We start from the raw sequence: 9,798 nt of genomic DNA on the forward strand, positions 1-9,798 counted from the left end.
CTCATTAACACTGTCTTTATTCTGGGCTGCCCTGGTTTTTTTTGATCTCACACAGTTAGTGACATGATAGAAATTTTTAGACCCTTGTACTTTTGATCATTATCTTGGTCTTTAGTCTGGGCTGCCTTGGTTTTTCTGATCTCACACAGTTAGTGACATGATAGAAGTTTTTAGACTCTTTGTACGTTTGATCATTATCTTGGTCTTTATTCTGGGCTGCCTTGGTTTTTTTTTATCTCACACAGTTAGTGACATGATAGAAGTTTTTAGACCCTTGTACTTTTGATCATTATCTTGGTCTTTAGCCTGGGCTGCCCTGTTTTTTTTTATCTCACACATCTAGTGACATGATAGAAGTTCTTAGACCTTTTTTACTTTTGCTTATTATCTTGTTCTTTAATGGGGGCTACCTCGTTCTTTTTTATCTCACAAAGTGAGTGACATGATAGAAGATTTAAGACCCTTTGTATTTTTTATCATTATCTTGGTCTTTAATCTGGGCTGCCTTGGTTTTTTTTGATCTCATACAGTCAGTGATATGATACAAGTTTTTAGACCCTTTGTACTTTTAATCATTATCTTGGTCTTTAGTCTGGGCTGCCTTGGTTTTTTTTTGTCTCAAACAGTCAGTGACATGATAGAAGCTTCTAGACCCTTTGTACTTTTGCTCATTGTCTTGGTCTGTAATCTGGGCTGCCTTTTTTTGTTTATCTCACCCTCTGTACTTTTGCACATGGTCTTGGTCTTTAATCTAGGCTGCCTTGTTATTTTTTGATCTCACACAGTCAGTGACATGATAGAAGCTTTTAGACCCTTTATACTTTTGATCATTATCTTGGCACTTAATCTGGGATGCCCTGGTTTTTTTTGATCTCACACAGTCAGTGACTTGATAGAAGTTTTTAGACCCTTTGTACTTTTGGTCATTGTCTTGGTCTTTAAACTGGGCTGTCTTGGTTTTTTTTGATCTCACACTGTCAGTGACATGATAGAAGTTTTTAGACCCTTTATACTTTTGATCATTAACTTGGTACTTAATCTGGGATGCCTTGGTTTTTTTTGATCCCACACAGTCAGTGACATGATACAAGTTTTTAGACCCTTTGTACTTTTGATCATTATCTTGGTCTTTAGTCTGGGCTGCCTTGGTTTTTTTTTTTGTCTCAAACAGTCAGTAACATGATAGAAGCTTTTAGACCCTTTGTCCTTTTGCTCATTATCTTAGTCTTCAATCTGGGCTGCCGTGATTTTTTTTGATCTCACACAGTCAGGGATATGATAGAAGTTTTTAGATCCTTTGTACTTTTGATCATTATCTAGGTCTGTAATCTCGGCTGCCTTGGTTTTTTTGATCTCACAAAGTGAGTGACATGATAGAAGATTTAAGATCGTTTGTACTTTTGATCATTATCTTGGTCTTTAATCTGGTATGCCTTGGTTTTTTTTGATCTCACACTGTCACGGACATGAAAGAAGTTTTTTTGACCCTTTGTACTTCTGCCCATTGTCTTGGTCTTTAATCTGGTCTGCTTTAGTTTTTTTTGATCTCACACAGTTTGTGACATGATATGAGTTTTTAGACCCTTTGTACTTTTGCTCATTATCATGGTCATTAATCTGGGATGCCTTGATTTTTTTTTGATCTCACACTGTCACTGTCATCATAGAAGTTTTTAGACCCTTTGTACTTTTGCTCATTATCTTGGTCTTTAATCTGGTTTGCCTTGGTTTTTTTTATCTCACACAGTCAGTGACATGATATGAGTTTTTAGACCCTTCGTACTTTTGCTCATTATCTTGGTCTTTATTCTGGGCTGCCTTGTTTTTTTTTGATCTCACACAGTCAGTGACATGATAGAAGTTTTTAGAATCTTTGTACTTTTTCTCATTTATATGGTCTTTAATTGTGGCTACCTTGGTTTTTTTGATCTTACACAATGTAAGTGGCATGACTATGCTTCTCTTGCATTTTATCATTCCACTGTATTAGAAATAGGGTTTGACTGTCCTGGTCGGGTCCTGGGTTTTAAATCAGTAATGCGTTATAAGATAATCTATAAAATCCGTCTCGGACATTTAAAAAGCTACTATTAGATTTTTGTAAATATTGATAGAAGAAGAAGAAAAGGAGAAATGAAGATGAATGCAAGGAAAGAAGAAAAACAGAAGAATATGAATAAAAAATAAAGGAAGGTCAAAATATTAATAAAATAAAAACAAGATAATGATAATAAAAGAATATTCAAATAAAGAAGATAAGAATAAGAAACAACCGGGAGCAGGAATTAAAGGGGGAGCATAAGGATGACCGCTCGGGTCAAGGAAAGCAGTTGGAGGGGGGAGGGGGGGAGGGGCAACTGGGAGCGGCGAAGGGGACAGCAAGCGTGACTGGGAGCAGCCATGGTAGGGAAGTGGCCCTACAAGGGCATGAAAAGTGGAAGCAGTCGAGGGGGGGGGGATGGTGCGCTTGACAGTGGGCAGAATGGTGGGGATGGGCAGGGAAGAAAGCAGCGCCATGAGCAACAGGAATAACAAAAGGGGGGATTCGAGGGAGCAGTGATGCAAATTGTGTTGTTATGCAAATGTTGTTGTGAGTGTAATTTGCCGAAATTAAATTAAATTTGTAACTATGTAAACTCACTCAAATATGTGTATCATAGGAGTGAGGTAGTCTTTGCACGAACTTGCCTTTAGCATGGATGTTAACCTTGTCTATAAGTTCGGTCAGGTCCTGTACAGTCCTGGTCCAAGTTATGTTAACTAGTCAATGAAAAAGTCAAAGAAGAAAAATAAAAAAAATTGGCATGGACTTGTCCTAAAGGAGTAATGCATTATAATGTAATCTGTAAAATCTGTTTTGGGAATTAAAATACTCTTATTAGATTTTTGAAAAGATTAATAAAATAAGAAGAGGACAAATGAAGATGAATAGAACAAAAGAGGAAAAAGATAAGAATACGAGAAAAAGATTAAAGAAAGATATAAAAGATTAATAATATAAAAAGAAGAGAATAATAAGAGAATTATAAAATAAATAAGATGTGAATAAGAAATGACAGGAGTAGGTAGGAGAAGGGGAGTGTAAGGATGATTCTACAGTAGGAGGAAGTAGAAGGAAGGGTGGGTGGGTATGTGGGGAGGACATCGGGGGGGGGGGGGGGGTGAAGGGGGGTGAAAGGTCTGTCAAGGGGGTGATGACCGAGAGCAATAAGAAAGGGGTGGGGGGTGGTGAAGTGGTGACCGTGGCAACTCTGGCAGGGGAAGTGGCAAGGGGGAAGCTTCCAGACTTAGCTTGAGGATACCGATTAGCGGTGGGTGCCAATGAACAATTTGTAGCCAAATGTAGATGGGGGCGAGGGTCGCTAGGATACTCCGAGATCGAAGGAGGTCGTTGGCTAGGGCTCAGCTACAGGTACCAAGTGGTAAAAGGTGATGTGTACGCCGTATCCATTGTTTGACTTGTTGAATGATATCCAAGTTGCACATGTAAGTTCCTTCAAAACAAGAAGAATTTTGCCATTTCCAAATCTCCCATAGTAAGCTATAGTGACGTGTAGGAGGGGACTTCATTTGGAGCATGGTGGCGAGAGATACATCTGGCCAAAATAGTCTAACGATGTTAGGGTAGAGTAGGTCCTGAGAAGTGGATGCCAATGGTGTGTGATTTGGCGCTAACAAGGTAGAGTTGTCTCACTATAGAAGAATATGTGCTCTATAGTCTCAACCTAGGGAGATGTGGGGCAACAATGGCAACGCGAACAGAGAGATTGAACGATAAAAGTCAGTCAATTATCAGTCGACATGCCACACTGCAATAGTCTCCAGAGGAAAAAGGAGACAAGTAAAGATCGCCGAATGCCAGATTTGGCAACCCCAGTGCAGGGCGGGGGATTTCTCCCAAAACTGCTCCCAAGAAAAGCAGGTCGATGATCCTGAGTGAGCATGATGGGAGTACTCATGGCCTAGAGTAACAGGTCGATGGGAAGGCCATGTTGCTACCAAAGGTGGCTTGTGTCACCTTGGCGTAGTTGCGCCACGGTCAATCTAAGCCGATGGGGCTCGAAGTGGGGGTGACTGGCTAGGGGAGCGTTAGTGAGTTATATATCATACTAGGCATTAATCTCGCATCGGTTGACATGCCAACGTGTGACCGTGGCTATTTCAATCCAGTGCCACTAGCAAGTGCGCCACCTAAGATGGCCCTGGATATCCATCTCACTATGCACCCATTCGCCATACTTGATGAGATGAATCTCCCTAGTGGGGACTGCATGGTATGCATATGCCACATGAGCTTGTTTTGAAGCATGTCTTGGACATGTAAAAGATTTCTAATACCTAGACCTCCATCGTGTGTGGGCCGATAAGCTTTCTCTTAAGAAACTCAATGGTGATGACTCTCTCCATCGAGGTGACTGAAACATAAGAAATGTGCACATAATCGCACCATAGAGTAGAGGATTGTTAGAGATAATGAATGAACCGCAAGGGTATGGAGCGGTATACTCATGAGGATGTGTTGAATAAGTTGGATGTGTCCTCTAGGGGATAGAAACTGAAGTTTCCATCCCTCTAGTTTCTTTCTCAATTTGGCCATCAAGGTATCAAAATAATGATGTCTCGTATGTCCTAAAAAGATAGGGCATCCAAGATAGTTAAAAGGGAGGCATCCTCATTGGTACCTAGTATAGTGTTATATAATCTGAGAGCGCTTTACAACAGTGAACAAACTGACCATAAAGCTGTTCTTCAAGGCATTGATGAGTTGGCAAGAAGCCTACTCATATGTAGTGAGGACACTCATACATTCCTTTATAGATTTTTTTATATGCATTGAGGAAAAGGATGCCATCATCTGCAAATAGAGATTGCGAGAGGATTGGGCATCCCCTTTTTGTAAAATATTATTGGATGAAGCTGCGGGTGATCGCTCTTGTGCGCAATCAGCTAAAGACCTCCTCCATCAATATAAAGGGTGAGTGAGATAGGATCACCTTGACGTAGACCTCTCGTGGCCTTGAAAATACCTGTGGAGTTTCTGTCCACCAAAAGAGAGAATAATTCTCTCTAATGCAGGCATCCACAAGAGCGATGAATGCATCGATGAACCCAAAGTAACATAACACTATGGAAAGGAAAGTCCACTCAACTCGATCAATAGCCTTCTCCATGTCCAGTTTGATGATGACATTTGAAGCCCAAATATGAATGTCTAGTGACTGGGCTAACTTGTGAACGAGCATGACAATGTCTCGGATTTATCAACCCTTGACAAAACCACACTTTTCAGGTGAGATAAGTCTACCAAGGAAGGTCTCAAGTCGATTTGTAATGATCTTAAATGCAACTTAATAACATACATTACAAAGTCTAATGGGGTGAAAGTCTAGTCTCTACATGAAGTTTTTGCCTACTTTTGGGATTAGCGCCAAGAAAGTGGATTTCTATCTTCGAGGTAGGACTTTGTAAGAAATATATCCTTGATGGCAAGCACCAAGTCCGTGCCTACGATATCCGAACATGCGATATAGAATTCTGCTGGAAATCCATCCGGTCTCGGAGCCTTGTTCCTACCCAAGGAATAGACTACCTCCTTGATCTCTATTCGTGTAGGAAGGGATGCGAGTAATGTGTTTTCCTGGTTGGTCACCAAGTGAGGGATGGAGACGAGTAGATCCTCACTCATGTCAGTTGGCTGTGGGGCAAGGAGAGAGGTATAATATTCAAAGCCAATAGTCCATAGCTAGGTGGGGTTTTGGCTATACATCCCTAACGTTGTCGCATAATTAGGACTGATTCTATGATGAATCAAAGTTTGAAAGAAACATGTGCTTCTATCACCTTCTCACAGCCAATGGATATCACCTTCTAGAGGTCAAAAATCTCATGTCGTGACATCGCATCCTCAAGCTTCTCACGTAGCCTAAGTTATCGCTCCCCTGCTTCGTTTGTCCAAACTATCTTGTAGCTATCTCTCAATAACAGCTAGCTCCAATTTGAGTGCTTCAACTAGTGTGTGCACGTCTCTGAATGCATGTCAATTCCACAATTTCAGGTAGAACTTAAGGTTCTACCATTTATAACTGAAATTCTCCATAGGCGATGCAGCGATCATTCCAAGCTAGTGGCTGTGCACAAAACTATAAAACTCTTTATGGTCCAAACACATAGCTTGGAATCGAAATAGGGGACGACGGACTCGAGTGTTCGAGTCTAGGAGAATGAGGATCGATGAATAGTCTGAGTAATGTCTCGGTAAGAGCTCAATCATGATAGTGTAGTAACATTAGCAAAGCAACGATCGAATCGCTCATACAAATGCATGTCTTGCTTGACGCTCATTGCACCATGTCCATCTCTCTCCTATAGTGGGGGGTTCCACTAGTAAAGCCTGATGAAGAAAGTCATTGAATGCTTGCATGGATCTTGACCAGGCGGCTGACCTTCTTGGCATTCACTGTCTGCTTCTACGCAATTGAAATTCCCCACAATAAATCACGAGAGATCAATAAGAAGCGGATGGGTGTGCATATGCTGGACAAGTTCCTCCCATAAGATCTCTCTCTCTCGATATCTATGTGAGGCATAGATTGCCGTGAGTGTATAAGGCGTCAAGGAGGTTGAATGACAAAGGTGACATATTGGGTCCCTGCGCCAAGGAGCTCCAACGAGTAGTCTCGTGTCAAAAGTAACCAGACCTTATTCAAGGAGTGACAATAGACATGATTCATTCTGAGTTTCCTCAGAATGTAGTGAGTACTATCTGGCATAGTCATCGGTTCAATAAGCTCAACTATTCCTACTTTGTGCTTATTGGTGAGGGACTGGAGGTGAGACTGGGTAAGAGGGTTGCCAATCCCTCAGCAATTCCAAATCAGAGTAGGAATCATAGTACTATTAGCTTGATTCCTTGACTCCCGAAAAATTTCCACAAAATTTTGGAAATATACGTAAATGAGAGATGTGATATCATATTTTTTGGATTTATTCATTCACTACAAAGTTTCACTAAGGAAAGAGGTTTAAGTAGAGAAGGATATGGTACAGTTTATTGAGCTGAACCAAACCAAACTAAATTGTGGGTTCATAAAAATTCTGGTCTAACAAAATAGAATTGAAAGGATACATATTTCTATTTTGCTTTCAGTTCTCAATTCCCACTTCATCTAACAAACCCAAACAGCGAGGATTGGACGTTTATTTTATGAGAACTTCGGGTCTCTCTCTTTATATGAAGCGACGGTTTATTTTCCTTCTCCAAGAGACCCTATTTTTAACTTCGTGTAATACAGAAAACACGTATCCAACCGAGATACATTACAAATGTACCTCGAGTACATAAAGGGTTCAAATGCTTTAAAGACGACGCTCACAAACAAAAAGAACTTTCGAACAATTGATACAGAATTTCCCTCAGTTTCTTTTCTGGAATCTTAATTACAGTGCGCTCAAATCACATGCTAATAACCTAGTAGTATAAAGGAATTGTAAAAATATTTTTACACGAGAATGAGTAACATAAAGTGAACATCAAAAACTCACCTCTGAAGCGATTATTTCTATAAATCATGGAAGCCTTCAACTTAACGGATTATATGCTTCCATAATAATTTGTGCTGTCTGACTATGTCTCCTGTAACACTTATAATCAGTAGCTTGTTGCTTCTTAAATACATAATTTTATGAGATATTTAAAGCCACTTGAAATTTTTTGAGGGCATAAGCTTTTCGTGGATGATAAATTAAATTTTAATTTATTTCTTTGGCATTTACACCCGTCTAATGTAATCGTTGTTTTCGATCAATTGTTATAACTTTTTAATGAGTTTCTTTGCATTTTCTGATTATTAAATTGATTTGTTAGCCGAATATCATAAAGACTACTGTAATTATAGAGAGAACAAGGAAAATTCCTGCGATTATAATTGCCAAATTCTCTACGTGCATTTATCGGCTCAGTTCTGCTCTTGTGAAATGGTCCGGTCGATTATCTGGAATGCTTCGGATGACTACAGAAGAAAGAAAAAGAAGTATGGACGGGGATAAAAATAAATTTTCTACTTCATAGTCCGCCAACTTCTCCACCGTCATCGTCGGCTGCTGACCTCTGCATTGATGGATGTTTGGCTCCTGTGATGCCCGGGGATCAGCCACGAAGATGGACAGTGACAGACCTCTCTTAACTTTGTAAATAAGGGCGTCGGTTTATGGTGCTTTCAAAGAGATGATGGAGCTAGAAGAAAATCATCCACTTGCTAAGGTTGACCGAGTTACCCTTTGAAAACTCCATTAACAATATATTTAGAATTATCCCTCTTCCGTTAAAAATTAATCTTTGACTATTCGGATATTTATATACAAATATTATCCGCGAATATCCTGTGGTATCCATATTGGCTTGGTCACGTTGACGCTGATCTTTCTTTCACTAGTTGCCCCCTCTCCATTCTTCATTAATGGGCATCATAATTTCCCGAGTTGTGACTTGGGATGTGAGGCAACTATGATTGCGAACGATATTCATTGAAAGTTTTATGAATAGAAGACTGAGTCTCCATTACCCATTACTTCACTCTGCGATATAGCCTTCAGGTTATCATCCGTTTACAATCATAAGAAAAGACGAGTCCGAAACTAACGATTCCCGTTTTTCCCCTCGCAAGAGTTTATCACATTTATTTTAGATCAATATTTGGAAACCTTATATGTTCTTTCTATTCGGGGCATTCACTGTTGAGTAAAACAATCTTGACACTGACAACCTTGGTCAGTCAATGTTCAATAAAATAGTGCTGAAGTTGTATTGTGCCATTTTATTTTTGTCAATATAAAATAACGTGCTGCAAAAGCAATTTTAAATTCACTGGAGGCATAAAGTGTTAGAATTTGGAATTCTGCTAAATCTTGCCGAGTTTTAATTAAAATCTTGAAAACTGGGGATACACTCAACAGTAATGTTTTATAAAATATCATTATATGATCTCTCTCGCATTGTATCCGGAGCGGATTCTTCATCTATTTTAAAGTATAACAAAAAGTGAAGAATGTACTGTGCAAGAGAGTGGGTGGATGGACGGATGTATGTATTTGATTGCCAAAGTAAAAATGAGATAGTAATACATTGACGTTTATGTCTTTCTCACTTCGCCCAGTCATTTCTTCTAAAGTAATATTTACATCATGTATGCAAGACTTACCTCCTCAAGGTATAATTTTATTTACATTGTATCATGCCTTATTTCTTTGCGGGTATCATCCACTTTTTCCCACAATCCTAATATTCTAATTTTTTCTGGAATTATATAAAACTATATAAGTTATTTTAATCCCCTTTATTTTTTCAGGCCTATATCTAGAAGGGGATAGCAGTCGATGTCCCATACTATCAGTGTGAATGAGCATGGTCCCTAGCGGCAGGGGGCCAGTGCCGCAAATGATTGCAAGATCTAGAATATAGATCTCGATGCATAAAATGGACACAAAATAGTAGCACAACTACTTCTTTGAGCCTGGAGGTAGTTTTGGCACTAAAATGACTTTTAGGAAGCAAATTTAAACTCTCTCTCTCTGTCTATATATATATATATAAATATATCTTTCTATCTTTCTCTCTCTATCACCCTCTCTTAGAAAGGAACCAACTCAGGCTGAAAAAATTGAAACCCTTTACCCCTTTCTAATCATTATCATTCTTTTGAATATTAATTAAATATTGACTTGAATTCATATTATTTGGACATATTAAAGATTGTATTACTAAAAATATAAAGACTTTAGCCAGACAGAAGGAACTTTTGG

This window comes from Wolffia australiana, chromosome 1, assembly GCF_029677425.1.
Source record: "Wolffia australiana isolate 7733 chromosome 1, ASM2967742v1".
In the NCBI taxonomy this organism is placed as follows: Eukaryota; Viridiplantae; Streptophyta; class Magnoliopsida; order Alismatales; family Araceae; genus Wolffia; species Wolffia australiana.